The sequence below is a fragment of the Manis javanica genome, chromosome 6 (assembly GCF_040802235.1).
Source record: "Manis javanica isolate MJ-LG chromosome 6, MJ_LKY, whole genome shotgun sequence".
Classification (NCBI taxonomy): Eukaryota; Metazoa; Chordata; class Mammalia; order Pholidota; family Manidae; genus Manis; species Manis javanica.
Window position 1 is genome coordinate 149,635,888 of NC_133161.1, and position 22,101 is coordinate 149,657,988.

The 22,101-nt window shown below is 49.5% G+C and overlaps 1 long non-coding RNA gene across 1 annotated transcript in view; it reads right to left on the reverse strand.

Annotated features, from left to right (window-relative positions):
• LOC108401547 (uncharacterized) overlaps positions 1-22,101 on the reverse strand; it is a 214,324-nt gene that overhangs the window by 63,920 nt on the left and 128,303 nt on the right. Inside the window, exon 4 of the long non-coding RNA XR_012132781.1 lies at positions 21,320-21,421. This is a non-coding gene — a long non-coding RNA (uncharacterized lncRNA). The remainder of the gene's footprint in view (positions 1-21,319; positions 21,422-22,101) is intronic.

The window sequence follows — 22,101 nt, forward strand, 5'->3', positions numbered from 1 at the left end:
TAAGAAGAAAGGCAGTTAGTTCCCTCAATATTTAATAAGCAGGAGGAGGCCCAAGGTTGTACTGGAAACGTCCCACTCTTCCTTCATGTTTCAGCTCAAGAGTCACCTCCTCCAGGAAGCATCTTCTGACTCAGCCAGGCAGGCTTCCACTTTCCTCCATGTGCCCCCATTTTTACCTATCCATCCCGCCGTTAGACCTTATCACTCTACACCTTAATTTTTCTGGTAGAAAACTTGACCTTTCATTTTTCTATCCCTGGTATCTAGAAGAACACCTAGTATGTAGTAGATGTAAGTATTTACTGACGAAAAAAATCAATGATTGTTACAGCATCTATCGCTTGAAATTACTGACTGACACATTTTCCTCCACCTGATCATGAGTTCTTTGTGCACCAGGACTGTATCCCATCCATGTCCATTCCTTGGCTATGAGCGCAATGCCTGGCACAGAGCAGATACTCAATAAACATGTTGACAGGATGAAGGTTGTAAAGATGGATGGTTATTTGCTTGAAGCTTCCTGGTATTTCTGAAAGTAGGCAGCTACATAAACACAAAAAGCATTCCCCCCTTTCAGCCCCTAGCCTTTGCATTTTGAACTCCAAGCTTCATTTTTCCAAAGATAGGTAGCATCTGCTTTTAAAATGTGTTTCCTGAATTCTTCGAGAACAACCGGGGAGCCCTAAAAGAGCTGACCCAGAGAGAACAGCTTCGTGTTTCTGTGGGAGCTGTCAGGTGTTCCTGGTATGCATCCTGCCATTCTTCCTCAGTAATAAGATTGCCAAATTTTAGCTCTGCATAAGGTGCCTGGAATAGCATAATTTTCCAGCCTTCCTTACAGATATGTGTGATCATATGACTAAATTCTGCCTATAGAACTTAAGTGGAAGGCTCACATGCAACTGCCTGCAAGTATCCTCAAAGGAAGGGGGCGTGGCCTTCTCTTCTTCTACATGATAAGATGCAAATACAGGCAAGTTGGTTGGATCTCAGGCAGCCAGCCTGAGCCATGGGCTGAAAGCCACATGCTGAGGCCATGAGGGCAGTGAGCTGTCAGCTTGGGCTCCTGACCCCTTTGTGGCCAGCCCCATGAGCCCTGGACTCTCAGGGTCTATATTTCTTTTACATGAGAGAAATTTGGGGTTTTCTGTCACCTGCAACCTAACTAATCCTAATGAATATGGGCATCTGCTGGACACAGCATGAGAAACACCAAGAATCCTCAGTCAAACTAACCAAACTGGTGCTGGGCACATGAAAGCCTTACTCTTTTTAGGTAAGAGAAACTCCACTGGAAATGCAAGGTAAGAGATGTTTAAGCCTGACAGCACATCCCTGAGAGCAGCTACACTCAGGCCCTTCCCACTCTGCTCTGGGCAGGTGCCCGCCTGAAGCTCACTCCGACTGCTACCGTTAAAGTCTGTCCTTCCCTTCCACCAGACACAGTCCCGGTCCGGAGCTGTGGATCAGCTAACAACCTCCCTAATAAGAGAAATCCCACAGAGAGGAGAGTTTTAACTTGAGGTTGAAAGTTCCCACTCCCACCCTATAACTATGAAACATCTTGACTCAAATAGGCCAGAGCTCAATTTCCAACTCCATTTAGAGCACTTTGACTGTGGTCATTTTTCTGATAATGTCCAGGAATTTCATGGCTTTTTAAGCAAGATGAGGTTGAATGGTTGGATTTACTGTGGGTAAAAAACTGGCAGAAGAAACTTCAATTTAGCAACTGTTATCATGGACTACAAATCGGGGACTCTTTGGAAGAGTGATGCCATTGAAAACAGTTATTACTCAATGTTAATAAAAAAAATTATGGATCCAATAAAAGTTAATGGAGAAGTATCATGTGCCATAAAAACTGCAGTCAAAGCAAATGCTGGGGTAGGGATACGACTCCACGATGATTCTGTCCTGTCCGCGGGCCAGCACCAGCCATGTCCACAGCACTTCTGAATGCAAGGGAATGCAAATCAAATTCAGCTGTGGAATACTCACTACTAGGATCCTCTCCTTTTATAGAAAAAGAAAGGAGCAAATGAGTGGTTACGCAGCAAACCTGATTCATCAACTACAAGCGAGACCCTGGCCCGTGGTTGGCTCCTTTCCGTACGTGTCAGTCAACTTCCTTCTTAGAAACTCTGCTTCTCCCATAGGTTGCGTGTGTGGTCTCTCTAACGGGCACTGTCCTGTGGCTGAACAGAGCAGCTGCGGTTCTCCCCTAAGCTGTACACAGCTTCGGGGTCCCCTTGGGGATGCGGGAAATCAGAGGAACCAAGGCCTCTCCTCTCCGTCCCTTCCGCGGCCGCCCAAGTCAGGCCCCGGTCCACGGGACTCCCCTCCAGCCTCCGACCTCATTTCCTCCCCTCCACACTGGCTTTCTTCCTTCACCTGTTCACACCCATCTCCCACATGAGAGTCAGAGTGACCTTCTTAATTCACAAATAAGATTTTACCTCTCTTGGCTCTTAGGATGAAAAACAAAATCCTTTCAGGGCCCCAAAGGCTTTCCATGATTTGGATCCCACCCACTCCTCAGCCTCATCATGAGCCACTTGCTCCCCACACGCTGCCGTGGAGATGGGGCCGCCCTGCACCCTCTCGCCATGCAGACAGGACCACCCTGCACCCTCTCTTCCGTGAATTTGCAGTGGCTGCTCCCATCTTACCCACTGAGATGAGACCATTCAGACTCATCTTTAATTTCATTTCCTCAGGAGGGGCCGCCCCAGATCAGGTCAGCTTCTGCTCACGCATGCTCATAAGGCACTCTATGCTTGCCACTTCTGTAAGATCTGAGACACTATTTGTTATCTGCACAATGTTGGTCTTCCCCACTAGTCTCCATGCCTGTCTTATTTCCCACTTTATCCCAACACCAGGTATGGTGTGTGATAATTACAAGTGCTCAAATCCTTGTTAACTGTATGAACAAATACATGGATGAATCGTCCCCAAAACCCAGAAATACAGAGCTAATGGCACTGATTACAATATGAAATGAATGCCTGTAATATTCTACAAGATAGAGATGAAACACAGCTGCTACAGTGGAGTTTAAACCCGAATCAGGAAGGTCCAGCACACTTGGAGGGAGAGCAACTTCAAGGGCAGACAGTGCCCATCCCCTCCTAGAAATGAAGAAACGGGGAGCTTTCAGCAGCCTTGAACTGCCTCCTAAGGTCAGAAGTGAATCTTGCCAGCAAGTCCCTTTCACAGTCTTCTAAAAAGAGTCCTTAGAATGCTGGATTTGGGAAATCATCATTTTGAAACCATCAGAGTAAAGACTGCTTCAGGCAAGAATTATGAATAGGATGCTAAATGTAGGGGGAAATTCTCATGTTTGCATGGACTTAAAATGTTTTCCCACAATAGGCAACAGAATAAAACAGGACCACTATCTTACACCATGTACAAAAATTAACTAAAACTGGATTGAAGACCTGAATGTAAGACTAGAAACCATAAAACTCCTAGAAGAAAACATAGGTGGAAGCTCCCTGATGGGCTCTTGGTGATGTTTTTTTTGGATCTGACACCAAAGGTGATGACAAAGTATAAACAACAAACGGGACTGATTTAAACCAAGAGCCGCACATAGAAGGAAACCATCAGCAAAATGAAAATCAGCCTACTAAATGGGAGAAGATATTTGCAAACCATATAGCCAATGACGGTTAATATCCAAAACATACAAAGAATTCATACAACTCAATAACAAAATGTGATTAAAATATAGGCAGAAGATTGGAATAGACATTTTTCCAAAGAAGACATACAGATGCCAACAAACACAAGCTGCTCCATGTCACTAGTCATCAAGGAAATGCAAATCAAAACTACAGTGAGTTATCATCTCACACTTATCAGAACGGCCAGTATCAAAAGACAAGAAAAAACAAGCTTACAAGCGTTGGTGAGGGTGTGGAGAAAAGGGAATCCTCGTGACTGTTGGTGGGAATGTGAACTGGTACAGCCACTGTGGGAAGCAGTATGGAGGCACCGTGAAAAATTTTAAATAGAACTACCATGTGATCCAGAAATTCTACTTTGGGATATTTATCCAAAGAAAACACAAACACTAATTGAAAAGATATATGCACTCCTATGTTCACTGCAGCATTATTTACAGTAGCCACAATGTGGAAGCAACCTAAGTGTCCATCGATGGATGGATAAAGAAGATGTAGTGTGTGCTGTGTTTTTATTAGATATATATATACACACATACATTATATATAATGGAGTATTACTCAGCCATAAAAATAGAATGAAGTCTTGCTATCTGTGACAACATGGATAGACACTGAGGGTATTATGCTAAGCGAAGTCATAGAAAGACAAATACCATATGATTTCACTTACATGTGGAATCCAAAAAACGAACAAACAAAAATTAAGAAAGAAACTCACAGATACAGAGAATAAAATGGTGGTTGCCAGTGGGGAGGGGACTTGGAGGCGGGCTAAAGGGGTGAAGGGCTATCAAGAGATACAACCTCTAGTTATGAGTCACGTTATGCAATGATGACTGCATGTAATATTGTACTGCATACTCGAAAGTCGCTAAGCAAGGATGTCTTGAAAGTTGTCACCACAAGAAAAAAAAATTTTGGTAACTAGACTTATTGTGGTGGTCACTTTGCAATGTATACAAATATAGAATCATTATGTTGTACACCTGAAACTAATAGAATGTGATATGTCTATTATACTTCAATTAAAAAAATGTTTCCCCACAGACTGCTTATTAGTTGCAAAAGATAAAACAGTAACAATATAATGGAGAAACTCAACACCCTGCGATGGAAATTAAGAGGCCAAGTGATCCTGTAGAAGTCCAGACGCAACACCAAGGACGCTGTGTCACTCAAGGAGGGCGCGGGCCCGGAGCGCACGGCCCAGACGCAGTGACGCGACAGACGCTCCTTAGAGAGAGCGGGGAGGAGGGCCCCACACGCAAAACCGTCAAGGGTTCCAGATGAAAGAGGCAAGATGGTAAAACGTAACACTGTGTCCTGGACTGGATCCTGCACCGGAAGGAAACATGTTCCGAAGATGATCACTGGGGAAGCGACAACACTAGGGCACCGTGTTTAGGCAAACATATTGTATTAATATTAGACTCACTGAAGTTGGTAAGTATCCTGTGGTTCTAAGAGAAAGCAAATACCCCTATTTTGGGGACATACACACTAAAATATTTGGAGGTAAAGGGCCATGATTTATCCAGCTTATTCTCATATGGTTAAGAAAAAAATATTATATACACAGAGAGAAAGAGATGACAAATAATAAAGCAAACAGATTAAATGTTAAAAATAGAGGAATCGGGGGGTATTTTGTACCATTCTTATTTTGTAACCTGTTTAAAATCATTTCCAAATTTAAAAAAATTATTAAGGAGCCTTCAGGCTGTCACCCCTGCTTCAGGATAAGCTCCCCAGCCACCAGGAGCAACCAAGCCCCAGCTCTCTAAGGCCAAGGCCCGTGAGGTGCCAGAACCTTTGTCTGATGTAGAGCAGTGAGGGGTCCCCGCACACCCTCACTCACGTAGTCCCCATCCTCTGTCCCACAGAACTCCAGAAACCAGCCCAGAAACCTGAACAAGCAAGACCCCAGCCCAGAGCAGCACACTGCCTAAGTATGTCTGGTCACTTAGCAACCCAGAGTCCTATTAATGTAAAGCTGAAGCCCTCCCTCTGGGCCCAGGGTTGGGGTGCTCCAGGGACAGTGCCTCTGTGGGTCAATTTCCATGTGAGACTCTGGTGAGAGCCACTCTAGGTCCTGAGCCCCATAAAACAATACCCACAGCCCTGAGGGCTGGAGCCAGGCACACAGCCTGGGCATCCAGGCAATCATTCTAGTAAAATGTTAGGTGAACAGGCTTTTTAATAAAGTCACTTCAAGGCTCTGAGCCTCGGTTTTCTCACAGGACAAGAGAGGCAGTTGGAATAGATCAGTGGCTTTCAAACCTAGCTGCATAGTAGGACAACCTAATGAGCTGGTAACCAGCCACACTGTTATCAACAAGATCAGAATCTCTGGAGATGGAGTCCGGGCACTGCTATTCCTGGAAAGCTCTCCAGATGGTTCGAATGTGAGGCCAGTGCTGAGAATCAAGGACTAAATGACCTGTTCAGTCCCAGGTATCTCTTTTAGAGCTGATCATCTGGTGCCTATAGTCTTAATCCCTAGACTCTTCTCTCCTCCTTTCCATCCACATGGAGCCCCTTGACCTCCACACTTTAAGCTCTGTGTCCTGCCAGTGGGTTTCAGCCCCAGGCAAGCTCACTAGGGATTCAATGTGACCAAAGAAATGAAAGTAAAATGTTCTTGGGGTGAAAGGGTTATACCCAACTTTATTCCCACAGTGGCAGGTCAGTCACTAAAATCCTGTCCACGCAGAGCGAGTCTGCACGCAGCAAGCCAGTCTCCGCCTCTGGGCCCCTCTGCCCACCCAGCCGCCCTCTGGGCCTCTCTCTCCGCACAGCTGTCCTCTGGCTCTGTCCTCGGCACTGCCACCACTCCAGCCTCTGCTCTGCTCTCCTGCAGCCTTGCAGCCCTGCCACTGTGTCACCCAGAGTACTGGGCGGAGCTCTTATATAGTCAGTAGCAACATATTGATTGCCCGCACGTGTGTAGTGAACTAGCCAACCAGGGCCAGGGAGAATCCTGTTATCCACACTCAGTTCTGCCACACCCATGGGACCACCCTTGACTGAGCACTGGCCTTTCAGTCCAAGCTCATCCATCTCTGCTGTTGGCCCAGCCACTGCCCAGCTCCTAGTTTCTTGTGGCTCAGACCTACCTTGTGCCTGCCAAGATCAGGGAAGAGTCTGAGATTTTACAATATGAGTGAGGGAAGAACTTGGCCTGCTGCGTTTTCATGTGCTGGATATTGGAACATCCAACAGGATATTCCTGGGTTGGAGACAGGGGACAGTTCGTTACTTACAGCACTAGTAAGGCATGGTTATGTTTGCACCAGTTCTCCAAGCCCCAGTATCCATACGGAAACATGCAAAGGACCAGATGGCACTGGCCCACAAAGTGGGTTGTCTTGTAGGACAGTGGAGGGAAATGGAAGTTCCCATGGCCAGGATCCCCACCTGACCCTAATCTACTAGCCCACTACACAGGCGCAATGACGTAATTAGCCTACTGCAGAGGTGCACGCTTACACACGTGTAGGCAATGAGACATTATTTTCTGTGTTGCTACTAAAGAGCTCTGCCCAGTGCTCTCCCCAGCTTTGTGGAATTGCCAGATGCAGACATGATTCCAGCACCTGACCTGCCACCTGGGCCTTTTACCTGCAATGTTCCATTGTTGTTATTTGGTCTCACTGAATCCAGAGTGAACTTGCCTGGGGCTGAAAGCCTCTGGTGAGGCAGATAGGAAGCTTGAGTTTTAGGAAACCCAAATATTTTATAATGGGCAATAAGTACAGCCACCCTCTTCACTAGAAAGAGCATATCTCTATCTTCCAAGCTGTCACTACACAAACATCCTCAAAAAGATAGCCCACTGGCCTGCTTGCAAAATGCACAGAAATGTGACAGCCCCGTGGAGAACTGCCTCCCACCAGCACCCCAGGTCTAACATCCTGTGCTGGTGAAACCGTGTATCACATAGCTAATTTGTACAGAAACGGGTGAAACCAGTGGCCTTTTGATTGAAAATTTGGTGGGGGGTTTTCCTTAGATAACCTGACACACAAGTCACCAGGTGTCTAGCTAAGATATGTCACAGGACACTTAGGGCTTCACCCAGTGCTGACCTTTCCAAGCTCGTTGGGCCCACAGACCTCACCCAAGCCAGCACGGGAACAGATGGCCTAATGCTACCTTTCCTTTCTGACCACACTACAGTCTCCTCCACAGTGGGGCTGAGATGCCACTTTTTGAACATACAATGTGTGTACTAACACATCAACATGCTTTGCAGGAACATAAAACCCTTCCCCAGCCTTGCTAATTACACCGGCCTCTGCTGCATATGCATAAACCTTCTGTATAAATTCTGTACTCCAGCGGAGCTTGGGGAGACACATTTGAGCAGCCTCCTGTCTTCTTGTCCAGCCACCTTGCAATAAAACTTTCTCTCTGCAAAAGACCAGTGCTTCAGTGACCGGCTTTCCTGTGTGTGAGGCTGGGTGGCACTGGAGCTCCTCATGACTTGCTCTGAACCCCAGTTCTGCAGCTGGAACCTGCTTCCCTAATACCAACTACCTATAGCCTCCCACCTGAACTGCCACAATGTCCCAGATTGTCTCCAAACTTCCTCGCCAGGCCAACAGGTCCCAGGGCTTCGGCCCCTGGCGAGAGCTCTGAGCTGGGACAGAACACGGGGACGGGCCAGGGCTGGCCCGAGGCTGCAGAGCAGGGAGCCGGAGAAGGAAGGAGCAGCACGACAGCAGAGGGACACTGCCCGCTGATCACAGTCTGAGCCCCCAGTGCCCGACTCGTGTGCACAGAACCACCTGCCGGGCTTGTTGAGCACAGCCTGCCCACCCCACCTCTGACCAGGTCCAAGTGGGCCTTTGCATTTCTCACAGGCACCCAGGCGCTGCTGGCCTAGCCTCACCGACCCAAAGCATCTGAGCTGAAAACGGACTACCAGACTGAGAGCCAGGGGTCTGCGAGAAGGCAGCGAGAGCGAAGGAGGCACAGGAGATGTTAGGGAGCGGGGGGCGTCCTTCAGGCCTGGATCCAGGAGCAGGAGACTTTTATAAAACTCCCTCAGCCTCGCCCGGAGGCAGGGAGGGCGCCGAGATTCAGGGCAGAGCTACACTGGGCCTCCTGATGGTAACTGGGTGCTATCCACCCACATGCGTGCCGTCTGCTACACATGCCTCCTCCCAGTGTCTGCAGTGGGCCCTGCTCTCGGGGTGTCATCCTACCCCACAGTAGGTCTAGTTGGAGACTCAGAGTTAACCCAGTTAGCCCAGCTAGTTAGTCTGATTGCCCCTTTGCAGCCCCTAATTCCAACCCACCAATTCCAACCTTCCCCCGTCTCCGCTCTGTGCCCCTGAGGCAATGCCCTGACAGACTTCAACACCCAGGCCACCTCTTTCCAGTTAGGTCTGACCAATGGGAAGTGCAGACATGCACTGGGGGGTAGCGGGGGAGACCCTGGTGTTTCTCATGCCCTTCTTCCCCCTCAGGCTACATCTCTCGCGGTATTTGCATCCTGCCCTGTCTACCACTACTGCAGGGTGGTTTCTTCCATAGTTCCAGATTTAAAACTGGGAAATTTTCCCTAACAATCTCCTCTGCTCCTGCCTTAGCTCTCAGGGTGGTGGTAAGGCTCACCGCCATTGATTCTGGGGCACAAGGACCTCTGCCTGCCCCAGGGCTGGCCCACACCTCTGTAAGCCATCCCTTCACTGAAGCCCCCCCTTCACTGAAGCCCCTTGAGCCTCTGAGTTGGATCCTGTGTCCTGCTGGGACCCCGAATGATAGCCCTGCTTGCTTGGCTGCAGCCCAGGGCTGCAGAGAGGGCTCTCTCAGTAACAAGGTGGAGAGTTAACTCCCGATACCTCTTGGGCATCCACCACTCCACAGGGCTCCCCAGTGGTATATGTGGAGAGCAGCAAGGTGAAGCCCAGCAGAGATGACCAGAGGTCCTGTCGGTCAGGCATGGAGAGGTCCCCCCGCTGAGCCAGCTTCCCTCAGGAAACAGGGCCTTTGAAGGGGGCCAGACTGGAAGAGCAAGGCTGTGCCAGGAGAGCGCATGTGCTCCTGAAGCCCTGCAAACCTGGTTTCCCAAAGCTGTGTCAGGAGCAGCAGGCTGGGACCAGCAGAGCCGCAGTCTTGGATGGTGTTGCCATGGTAACACCAGGGTCACTGCTTAGCAACAGGCCAGAGCTGCGGGAAGTTGCTTAGGTATTTTAACATGTGTTAGAGCAAATGGATGTTTATCTCAATCTTGAGTGTAAACACACTGTGCGGGGAAAAGAAAACACACACACAGGCCACCCACTGATGTGCAGCCTTGCACATCTGCTGGTACCTGAGGCCTGGAGAATATGCCTTAACCCTCCAGAGGGGGCAGGCCAGGAGCTGTGCAGGACCTAGTGACCCAACGAAGCACGTCTTCCCTTGTCCCCCGCAGGAGCTGCCCACCCGACTTCCCACTCCCCTGCCTCTACCTTCAAACCTCCACCGCCACCTAATTTCCAGTGTGGTTTCTAAATCCTTCCCTGTAACAGTTTTCCAGGGGCTAAGGACTGTAGAAATCACATGTGTGGACTCTGACGTTGACTGCCTGGGTCTAGAACCTAGTTCTAGCCCTTTCTTGTTCTATTACCTTGGACAACTCACTTAACCTCTCTGGGCCTCAACATCCTCATCTGTAAAATAGGACTATTAACAGTGCCTACCCTACCTCCCAGGATGTGTGCAAATTAAATAATCTATTCCATGTCAACTGCCTTTATTAAGGACAGCTGTTTTTAACATTCCATGAAGTCATGGGAACTTCCCATGTGCCAGGCCTTGGAGAAGGAATTAAGACTATAAAAGTCAACAGGAAGTTGGCCCATTCCTCACGGGGCCCTTTACACACCTATCCAATGCCAGTGTGGCTAGAGCAATGGCCCAACTCCAAAGGGTTGGTCATTCAAGGCACCCCAAAATCCAGTGCCAGCCTGGCCTGGCATTTAACATGTAAAAGTTCGGAATGGTGCCTAGCATACAGTAGGTGCTCGCCCGTTAGTACTACAATAATTACATTACCCCCACCACATGCACGCCAGCTCAAACTGGTCTGCGCCCTGGACCCTGGATAAACCTCACGTGCTCTCACATCTGGGCCATGTTGACCCTGTCCTTGCCTCCTGGAACCCCCTCCCCCAGAGTCTCGTGTCTGTGTGGCCCCTGAGCAGGTGCACTCACACTTGTTCCTGAAGGCCCCCAACGACCACAGGCCATGGTCACGCCCTCACCAGGACCACAGCCAGCCTCCCGTGGTGCCCAGTCCCTTCCGCCTTGGGGGTTTAGGTGTCTGGTGCTGCTGAAGTCTATTGGACACTTCCTGTGCATCCTCTCAGATCCTGTCAGGCCCTCACCACTGTCCACCTCCACTGCCACACGGTGACACATCCGTGTGACCCCACCAACCACTGCCCAGTCGCCATGCCAGCTCCTAGGAGCCACTTTGCCTCAAAGGAGAGACGCCCTGGGCACACGACCATGGGGCTCCCTGACCTGACCGCGTTCCCCGTCATCCAGAAGCAGAAGCCCAAAAGCCTGGCATGATGAACAGAGGCATCGCTTGGTGGCAGCACCCCAAAGGGCTAGGGCCCGTCCTCTGGGAGGTGGCATACATACCAAGCCAACACCCCGTAGGCTCCACGGCCCCAGTGACCATGAGGGAGTCACAGCGTGGGTGGAGGACGTGCCCTCTCAACACGCCTTTCTCCCCACAGCCTGCATTCATGCTCCATCTGCAACCTCAGCCTTGCCAGGTCAAAGGGCAGCTTGGCAGGGAGAGACAACTCTGTCAGTCAGGTTCCACTGAGCTCAGGACTGAGACCATAACTGAGTCGCTGGGCCTCCCCGGGCCAGGGGACAAACAGGCAAAGGCAGGTACTAGACTGGTGGGATTAACAACCCAGGTTCCAGAAGGGGCTGGGCTGGTTCCCCGCAACGGGCCCAGCGCAGCAAGTCAAGGTGCTTGAAACAATAAAACTGAACAGGCAGCTGCGATTATGGCCTTCCAGCAAGGGGACAGCACCTGGGCCAGTAGGGGACACAGGCAGTCTGGTCTTTGTGGCCAGGCTGGCCCATGACCAGGAGCTTCAGCTGGACCTGGGAGCCCATGAGACACGCAGAATTCAGGCCCCACCCCAGGCCTTTCAATCCCATTCTGCAGCTTAACACAGCCCCCGGGTGACTCAGACGCACAGTGAAAGAAGAAGCCTACTGGGCGAGCCACCTACTTTAGCTGAGGGTGAGTTGAACCTGGAAGAACATGCCTATGTCCTCAAACCAGAGGCAGGAACTACATTCTTACACTTTCCTCCTCTCAGAGAGCATGGCTGCTTACAGCCTTGACAGAGAATTCATGACTGACTGACTGCATTTGTATCCCCCCCAGGGGAAAAGCGGGGTATCTTTTCTCACAAAAAGGCTGGGGGCTGGATGAGACAGTTAGCAGAGCTGAGTGGCACCAGCCTGAACTGCACCCACATTCCCTCGGTCCTGCTAGCCTCACCTGCCTTGGGTCCTTGGCCCCCTGCCCCACACCAGCTGCTGACTGTGTCACCACCAGCTAGCACCCAGTACCTCTTCCAGACTCAGATGACCACCAGACCACTGAGTGCGGTGTGAGCTGCCTTCCACATGGTCCTCCCAGGAGCACCGTGTCATGCAAACTAGCTGACTCCTCCGGCAACTTCTGAACAGAAGCAAGAGGCTGACAATCGCCCCCTCTCTGTGCCCCACCCTTTGGCAAACTGCCTTAGGTTAGGAGCTCAGACAGCCTCTGAAGCCGCATCATGAGGCTGAGCCACCCTGCTGCTGGTACCAGGCAGTGGCCGGCCTGGGACGTACCTCTTGTCTCACCCCCTCCCCTGCCTGGCTCCCCTTTCTTCCTCACTTCCTTAGTTCTCACTCCCCAGTAAATGTTAGCTGGCATCTGTCCCTCTTCCAAATCCCTAACGGCCCGTGCTGAGGGCAGGACGCTAGAGGCCGCTGTGCTGCCCCGGCTTTGTTTCCTTCGCTGTGACCCCTTTGACGTTTAACCTTCCTTCTCACGGACACCTTGCTGGTGGCTCACGCCAGGTCAGAACTACTTAGGATAGGAGAGACTCACTTAGAGAGGAGGGAAGGAAGGCTGGCAAGCACCTGGGGCACTCCCACATGGGGGGTCTGTCAGGAATCCCAGCACCAGTGGTTAGGGATTCGGAAGAGGGACAGGATGCTAGAAGTCGCTGTGCTGTCCCGGCTTTGGTTTAATACCAGCTTGCAAATAAACATCCGACATTCACCGGCCTTGAAACCATCCGTGTATTTGTTTCCCAAACACCACTCATGGCAGTGGGGTAGCATCTCCTCGGACTGGGTCTGGTCACCTGGCAGGTGTCATGCACAGGGGGACCACCATGCACAAAGCCCCACCATAAAGGTATCTTCCCTCCCTTCAAGTTCCTGGCAGTGACTGATGGTGACCGCGCTCAAGGGACTTCCAGGTTCTACTTTAAAACACACCAGACCAGCACTCGGCCTCTGGCCTCTGACTTCCTCAGGCCAAGTACTGACTCCACGGGGGCTGCATAGTGCCCCTGGGCTCCCAGTGGACTAGCTGCCTTCTGGTGCACAGCGGGGACACAGGTCGGGTTCAGCAGTGGCTGCCCGTACAGAAGCCCCGGCCCAGCTCACAGAGCACTGGACCAGGGCTGGTGAGCAGGAAGCCCCACGTGACCCTGGTCCTTGTTACTACGCTGCCTGCACCAGGAGGCCTCTGCCCGAACCTGGGGCTCCAGAGGCACTTCCTACACCAGGGGCCTCCAGGGAAAAGTAGGATACGTAACCAAGGCTCTTGTCCTGAGGAAGAAATGAACAAAAATGCAGTAAAATACCAACCTAGAGTGGGGCTCGCTGCTGTCCAGGCTCTATGTTACGTACTTTTGCCCATCATTTCACTTAATCTTAATCTGAGAGCTGGATACCATTATTACCTCAACTTTACAAATAGTAAACTGTGGCTCAGTTTAATATCTTACCCAACTTACAGAATGGAAAAAAATATTTGCAAATCAGATATCTGATAAGGAACTTTTATCTGGAATATGTAACATATTACAACTCAATAATTTTTTAAAAACTCAATTTAAAATGAGCAAAGGATCTGAATAGTCATTTGTTCTGGGTAAGATATACAAATAGCAAACAAACACACGAAAAATCGCTCAATGTCATTCAAGAAAATGCACCACCATGAGATGCCACTTCAAACCCACCAGGATGCATGTGATAAAAAGGGAGAGTGACTGGTATGGCCAGGATGGGGGGAAACAAGCCCTCGGATGCTGCTGGTGGGAATGGCAAATGGAGCGGCTGCTTCGGGAAACAGCCGGCAGGTCCACGAAAGGGCAAACATGGGCTTGGCATGTGGTCCAGCAGTTCCACTCCTTGGCATATGCCCAGGAGAAATGCAACAGTCCACACAAAAGCTCCTACACGAGCATTCACAGCAGCCTTACCCATAGTAGTCAAAGGTAAAAACCACCCAGTGTCCTCAACTGAGAGTGGGCAGACACTCGCCCCGAGCCACACAGCCTCTTCCGAGTGCACGGAAATCAGGAAGAACCCTTGATTTTCCATCAAGATAAGCATGGTAATGAAGAAATGCTTAGAGTTCATGGTACGGAAAGAAGCTTAAGCTGGTAAGGCAGTGGGTAAGACGGTTCTGCTGAAACCTAAGACACTCTCCCGGTATTTCCACCCAGTCCACACAGGAAATCGTCCCATCTGAGGTGAGAGTCAGAGGCAGCGGCGTCCCTGGTGGGAGGCCCTTCACGGAGCAGGAAGGAGGCGGCTGGTGCGGAAGGAGCGCTGCCCAGGAGGCCTGCATCTCAGGCGGACCCACAGGGACCTTGTGTGTGTGTCTCTGGGAGGGACCTGGGTTTCCTGGAATCCCGGGGCCTGAGCCACGCAAACCCTCCACTAGTACTTGACGAATCTAAGGGAATCCTGCCTGTGCTGGGGCTAAACAGTTCAGGAACCCCAGGCCCGCACGGCCGCGGCACCTGCCACCACGTTTTGCATGTGATGCGCATTCAAACTTGTGGAAGGGATGGCTGGCTGGGAGGCAGGCTACTGCGCACCTGTGGGACATACCAGGGTGAGGAAAGTGCACCACCAAGTTTAACCCCTGAAGGAGTAAACTAGGTAACGGACCTGATTTGGCCCCAAAATGTCTTCCTCCTCCACCATCACCACCACCAATAAGCCACAAAATCTGGAACTTGGGGCGTGAGTTTTAAAGAATCTCGCAATTCTGATGGGCAGTTCAGTAAATGACAGCACAGACTTTTCTAGCCAGCAGGCCCCTTAAAGATCCCTGAGCTACTGAAGAAACAGAGCCTGGAAGGAAAACCACCATCTTGCGGGGGGTGTGAGGGGCAGAGGGCGCCCCGGGGGTGGGGGGGGGGTGTAGTTCACACACACAGGCGGGGCCTCTAACCCCGCACGTTCAGGAGCTTGACACTGTGTCTGCTGCACATTATTTGAACGAATTACTGGTTCTGGATAATTCACTCCTAAAAAACATGTAGCTATATGACCACATTCTTCTTCTGGAAGGCACTACCAAGGAGAGAATAAACCTTCCCAAGTGGCCCCATGGGCACATTTTACACCCAAGTCACAATGAAGTACCCGCTGGAGACCCAGCCCAAGGCCCTTCCCCTGAACTGCCCCAGGAGAAACATTCCCAGGACGGAATTTAGAAGCCTATTCACCTACTGCAAGCTCTGGAAGATAAGGGCAAAACTGCTCCCCAAGGAGCACTGCGTCCTTGGGCAAAGCCGTGGGTACACAGAACAATGAGGCTATAAGCTACACCTTTTGTCTACAAAACAGGCTTATTCATGAAGAGTAAATATGTGAACTAATTCAAGAGGCATGCTAAATCCCCAATGTTTTCTCAAGTTCAGGTCCTGGCTCTATCAAATGTGATGCATGCCTTCAATGGCACAGCAGAATCTGTGAGATTGCAGACGCCACATTAAACTCGGAGCCCCTGGGCTAATGAGGGTAAGTCCATTTGGCAGTAATGAATTGTTGGTAATGGCCCATCGTGGAACAGATGTCTCACCCATCACAGCACCGAGACGCCACACTCCACTGCAGAGGACTTGCACAGCTAGGACAGGAGGCGGCACGGCCAGGGAGGGGCCCTCATCTCTGCACTCTGAGAGCAGCGTGATTCTACCAGTAGAATCAGTGGGTGTCTACAGGGTGTGATAGGAGGCCCCCAAATCTTAACACAAAACATGATTCCACCCACCTGCCACTAGGCTTAAAATATTCTCCTTTGAATTGTCTATTAAAATGTAAATATGTCACCTGGAAGAAGTAACACATTAAATTAGCACCCATTCTCACTCATTTTCACACTAGAGAGCTGGGCCCTGAGGGAATGGAAGCAGGGCCGGCAGGATTGCTGAGGGTGACTTAGGAGGATGCGGAGAAGGTCCCAGGGCACAGGGCACAGGGATGGGGCCAGGCTTGGCCCAGTGTGCACCCAGCCAGGAGTCCTCGCTCATGCCACCCCACTGATACGGCAGGTCATCAAAATGTGTTTCCCCAGTTAACCGAGCAACTCAAGGGAGGGGCCCTGTAACATATTTATTTTTGCAAATTCCCAGAACCTGGCACATAAATATTTAGAAAATTCCAAGTACCTCTCCAATAAATGTTTGTTGAATAAGCTCATTTTATCCTAACAACCCCCTGAGGGAATCAGAGGAGGTATTAGTACCACTTCACAGGTGAGGAAAACCAAGTCTCCCAGTGGCTCAAGCACCTGCTCTGGATGCACAGGGGCAGACAGAGTGGGTGTTGTCTGCAGAGAGGAGTGCCCAGGGGAGGTAAAGTGGAGTAAGTTAGGGCCAAATTGTGGGTGCCTCTGAACACCGACCCAATGGTTTTGGGTGTATTCTGGGAAGCTCTGAAGGTGGGATTTCAGAGTGACTGGGAATGCTGGGCGTTGAAGAACGCAGTGAAATATGCAAAATGATGTTTTATAAAGATTATTGGCATAGAGGAAAATAAGATGGGTTGGAGAACCAGAAATTACAAACTAGTTAAGAGATTCTTGGTGTAAGTCACAAGCAGGGAGCTGCAGCAGAAACAGAGGGAGGCGGGCAAGGGACAAGGAGAGACGGGCACCCTGACTGGGTGTCAAACCCACGAGTAACTCCGGGGGAAAATACTTTCCCACCCCAGTGCAAAATACCTTTGAACCGAAATCAGTCAAAGAGAGAAATAACGTAGGAGAAACTCCTTTATTGCTTACAAGCAGTCATCCACTTCTGCTCACCCATGTCTCTCACAACCCGGCTGCAGAAAAAGGGCCCCCACCCAACCTCTCTGGTCCAGATATGTCCTCCCTCCGCTCCCCCACTTCCCCGTAATTTACCCATTGATGTGGGGATGGAGTACCTCTCTCCACCCCTTGGAAATACCTATTGATGTGGAGATGCACTAAGGCCAGGCCAGAGATTCTGGAAGAGTTGCAATTTTACCCACACCACTTAACTTGGCCGCAGTGGGGATTCTGGGCGCAGAGCAGGCTTTGACAAGGATGTGAGTTCCACCGTAAGCAAGGTGAAGTGTGGTGACAGTGGAAAACCCGTGTAAAGAGGAACATGGGGCAGTTACAGACTTGGTCTCAGAATCTCAGAGAGTTACACTGGCAGCCAGAGAACAGACGTGATCTCTGGGAAAGACTAGGAAATGCATGAAAGTCAGACCTCCCGAAGGGAAGGGGACAGAGCTGGACGCGGCTGCTGGATTTCCAGAATAGGCTGTTTCTGGTTATCTTTAAAAGGACAATTCAGAGCTGTGGAAAGGGGAGGAAATTTTAAATGGGGTAGGGGGCAGAGAGAAGCAGCCGTGGGAGGGAAAGAATTTTATTCTCTGCGGCAGGGCCAGAAGAGCCCAGACTTGTTTATCTGTCCCTTTCAGCGCCCAGAGGGCTGAGCCCGTATGTTACACGAAGAGGAATGAGCCGCTGCAGAAACAGACTGGAACATGAAAGAGAAGGTGCTGGTGGGACCTGACACGAAGGCAGCGGGCTGGGAAGGACAGCGGAGGCTGAGAGGAGGCACCGGTGGGAGTTCAGCACAAAATAGGGGAAAGGAACAGGGAGGGAGGTGAATCCAAAATACCATTTTACTGGAAACATCAGAAAAATAAGTTCTGGGGTTCAGTCTGGCAAAAAAGAAAGTAGATACCCCAGGGAACAGGAGAGGGTCCCAGACGGGAAGGACTGAATTCAGATGTTGCCGAGATTTGCCCGAAGTTAGAGGGAAGTGAAATCATTTCTAAAGTTAGTCTCGGAGGCTGCTCTGCTACTACAAGGTCGCTGACACCAGTGTTAGAGGCCCTGAGACATCAATGACCCAGCCTCTCCTGCTGCCAAGAAAAGGCCAGAGAGGCAAAGTAAATTAGCCAAAATCACAAAGCCCATCAAGTGCTCACCCTGAACCAGAATCCAGGACTCAGAGCTCCTGGTCAAATGCAATTCCCACCAAACAACAACTCTGTGTGCTGGCTTTTCTGGGTAATTCCCATACTATATAATGTATTCTTCCAAAAGGGATGGTTTCAGTTACTTCAAATAGCTTTTTGTATTAAAAATTTGACAAAAGCCTAAGTCAGCAAAAGCAATTCGATTGTTGGATGAATTTTGGTCTCAATTTTGGTTCTGCGAATAGTCACTGCGGTCACATGGTGGGGTCAGCACAGCGTGAGGCCCAGCTGTGAGCCCAGGTAAGCCTCCGCCTACTGCCGGCGTGACCCTGAATGAGACGGCTGGCCAGCCGCTGCCGGGAGAGGGGCCTCCACCCTCCCAAGGTGGCAGAGGGGGAGGGAGGCCACAGCGAGCGCCACAGGGTCGCCGCCGCCCCTCATGGCAGCAGAGCGGCGGGGGAGACCCAGGCAGGGAGGCACCGGACTGCAGCCAATAACACTTCCCTCCGGAATCATCTGTGTTCCAGCCAGAGATGATCTGGAGGCTCTCTGACAGGCAGACCTGAAGAGAAAATGTAATTACTTTTTCATGCACTTGAATTTCAAGGCGGTGTCCTTTCAAAATAAAAAAGCACTTGAGGGCTGAAAGGGAGGCGGCAGGGAGAGAAATGAAGGATGGGGAAGGATCACTCAGGCTAAAGCCTGTGACATTTCGCCAAAGTGACTCCCGCTGGGAGCAGCTGGCACAAATGTCACTCAGCTGAGACAGGAGGAAGGGAGAGCGGCGGGCTCTGCAGGAATCAGCGTGATCTGTTCCTGACCAGTCCCTCCCCGCCCCCATATTCTCTCTGGTCGGGCACCCCTGGCCTTGGGCGGCTGCGCGTCTTACAGCTTTCACAGTCACAGGGAAGCACACAGCCAGCCCAGGGGAGCTGCCCCAATAACAGAGCCCTGGAGGGGTCTCTGTCCGGAGACAGTCAGGCCCTAAACCGCCCCTTCCATGTGGACCAGCAGACCAGGAGGCACGGCCATGTGCCTGCTTCCACCAGAGCCCCCAGGGGAGCTGAGACCGGCCATGAGCATCAACAGCAGGCAGCCCTGGGGCTCTTCAAGTTGGTGATCTGGACACGTGAAAGAAGGAAGGTAGCTAGGGGAAGTGAAGATGACCCAGCTGAATTCAGCCTTGCCACTGACATGTGACCTTTAGCAGATTATTTAACCTTTGTGCCTCAGTTTCCTCACCTCCAAAGGAAGGATAAATACAGCTCACAGGGGTGTGGGGAGGTGTATGCATGCCAAGTGCCTGACAGTGAACTTTAGACAGCATTACATACATGCTTGGGTTATTAAGAACCAAATCCATGCACATGATGAAAAAGCACAAGTCCCTGGCCAAGGTCTCAATGTCATCATGAAGGATGGACATCCATAAACCCCAAAAAGCCATGAGGAGCCTGTTCTTTCAGGCCCCTGTGATTCTCCAGAGACTGATGAGACCTTCAGAATTCATGGATCCTTTTGGAGCATGAGATACCTGACCCACTGAAAAAACTAACTCTTAAAAATCTGTTTTTTTATTTACTTGTTTAAATTTACTTTTTATATTTACTTGATTTATGCCTCCACAAACTTTCCAAAAATAGTCACTGCAACTCTGTACTGATGTGAAATCTACTTGGCAGCATAATGCTTGGGACATGGTAGTGCACACTTACTATTGAGTGGATTCTCGATGCCCTTGTTCGGGCCTGGCTGAATGTGCTGTCCAAATATTGATCTAGAAGGGTTCTGGCCCTTCTAGAAATTGCTGGTGGTCACTAAAAACCAAGGTCTTATAACTGCCAAAATGGGTTGGTTCCTATGACCACTCTAGCAGATGAATTCAAAGAACTAGCTTGGGAAAAGATTAAGCGTAGAGCAAGTTTCCATCAAACAGCAACAAAAACAATCTCATGGAAGCAAGAGAAAGCCAGGTGGGAGGGAAACTACTAGCAAACTGGAAATGAGAGTTTCTTCATTCTGGCAAATACAGGTGATTCCTATAGTTCTGTTTCAGGAGTAGAGAAGAAAAATTGCTTAGAAGAAACTATGACTTTCCCTTTGATTTTCAGAAAGCAGTCAGACATTGATCTCATCTGTCAGAGGTCCCTAGCTCAGGTGGGTGATAGAAAACACATGGGCTCTGCCGCCCAGCAGAGCAAGATTCAAATAGTAGCCCTAAGACTTCCTGTGTGCACTAAAATAAGTTGCTTATTAGCCTTTCTGGAACACAGGTTTCCTATCTGTAAATGGAAAATATAAATGACCAGAAGCCCAAAGCCATGCTCACAATCCAGAAACACTTAAACTAAGTGCTAAAAGGGAAAAACCGCCAACAGAGAATTCTCCACCCTGCAAGGTTATCATTCAGAATTGAAGGAGAGATTAAGAGTTTTCCAGATAAGCAAAAGCTAAAGGAGTTTATTACCACTAAACCATCCTTATGAGAAGTGTTAAAGGGACTTCTCTAAGCTAATAAGAGAAGGCACTAATTAATAATAATAAAATGTACAAAAGTCAAAATGTCACCAGAAAGGTAAACAAATAATAAAGGTAGTGGATCAACCATGTATAAAGCAAATATGAAGTGTAAAAGATGAAAGTAGTAAATTAATTTAAAATACAATAATTAGTTAAGAAATACATAAAATGAAAAGATGTAAAATGTGTCATCAACTATAAAATGGGGGAGGGAAGAGCAAAAATATAAAGCTTTGAAAAGTATTCAAAATTAACTTACTGTCAACTCAAAAGACACTGTTATATACATGTTACATGTGAACCTCATAGTAACCAAAGAAAAAATATAGTAAATACATAAAAGAAAGAGGAAGGAATCTAAACATAAGAAGAACAAGGAAACTACAAGGAAGAGAGCCAGAGAAGAAAGGAACAGAGAGAAATTACACAAACATCCAGAAAACAATTATCAAAATGACAATAAGTACACCCCTACCAATAATTATTTTAAATGTAAATGGACTAAATCCTTCCATCAAAAGACACAGGGTGGCTGAATGGACGAAAAACAAGACCCTTCTATATGCTGCCTACAAAAGACTCACTTCAAACCAGCTGCGGTGGGGCAGTCGGTGGCAGAGGCAGATGTGGGAGCTGTCAGCACACAAACAGCACGTTCGGAGACCAGCACCGCAAACCAGCAGAACCTGAGGGGAGTGGGTGAGAGATTAAGAAAAACACATAGATAGATACAAGAAAGACACAGAAACCAAAGTTGGGATCAGGTTCACTGACCACTGGTGACGGACAAGTGATGCAGTTTTATTTCTGGGCACAGCTTATACACACAGGCTCATAATGATGTCATTTCCACACTGACTGCATATCCGGTGTTGTCCCTTCCCAATCAGTGATCTTATTCCGGAAGTGATCTCACATCCGGCCCTCCACAGACACTAGAGCCGCGGACTGCATGAGACCCTGGAGGGTCTACACACATAAAAGTCCAAAGGCTGAGTCAGGTTAGAGGTCAAGACGCAAACGAGACAGAAAAGGTGCTGAGCTGCCCATGAAGTGGGAGAAAATGCGGTGGTGTGTTGGAAGCAAGTTTTTTTACAGTAATTCCAGGAGAGTGATGCTGGGGCCTCAGCGGGGTCCGTAATGTCTTCAGGTGCAAACACGGTGGCAGCATCCTGGCCTTTTCACCCCTTTCACAGGAATGAAATATTTTATTATAAGATATAACAAAGGCATGATTAACTATTTCAAAGGCTGCTGTGAGACCAAGGAAAACAAAGGAGAGAGTTAACCCACTGGATTTGGCAACTGGACACCTCTCTGACCAGGACAGGAACAGGTCCAAAGGAAGACGGAGGGCCAGAGCCTC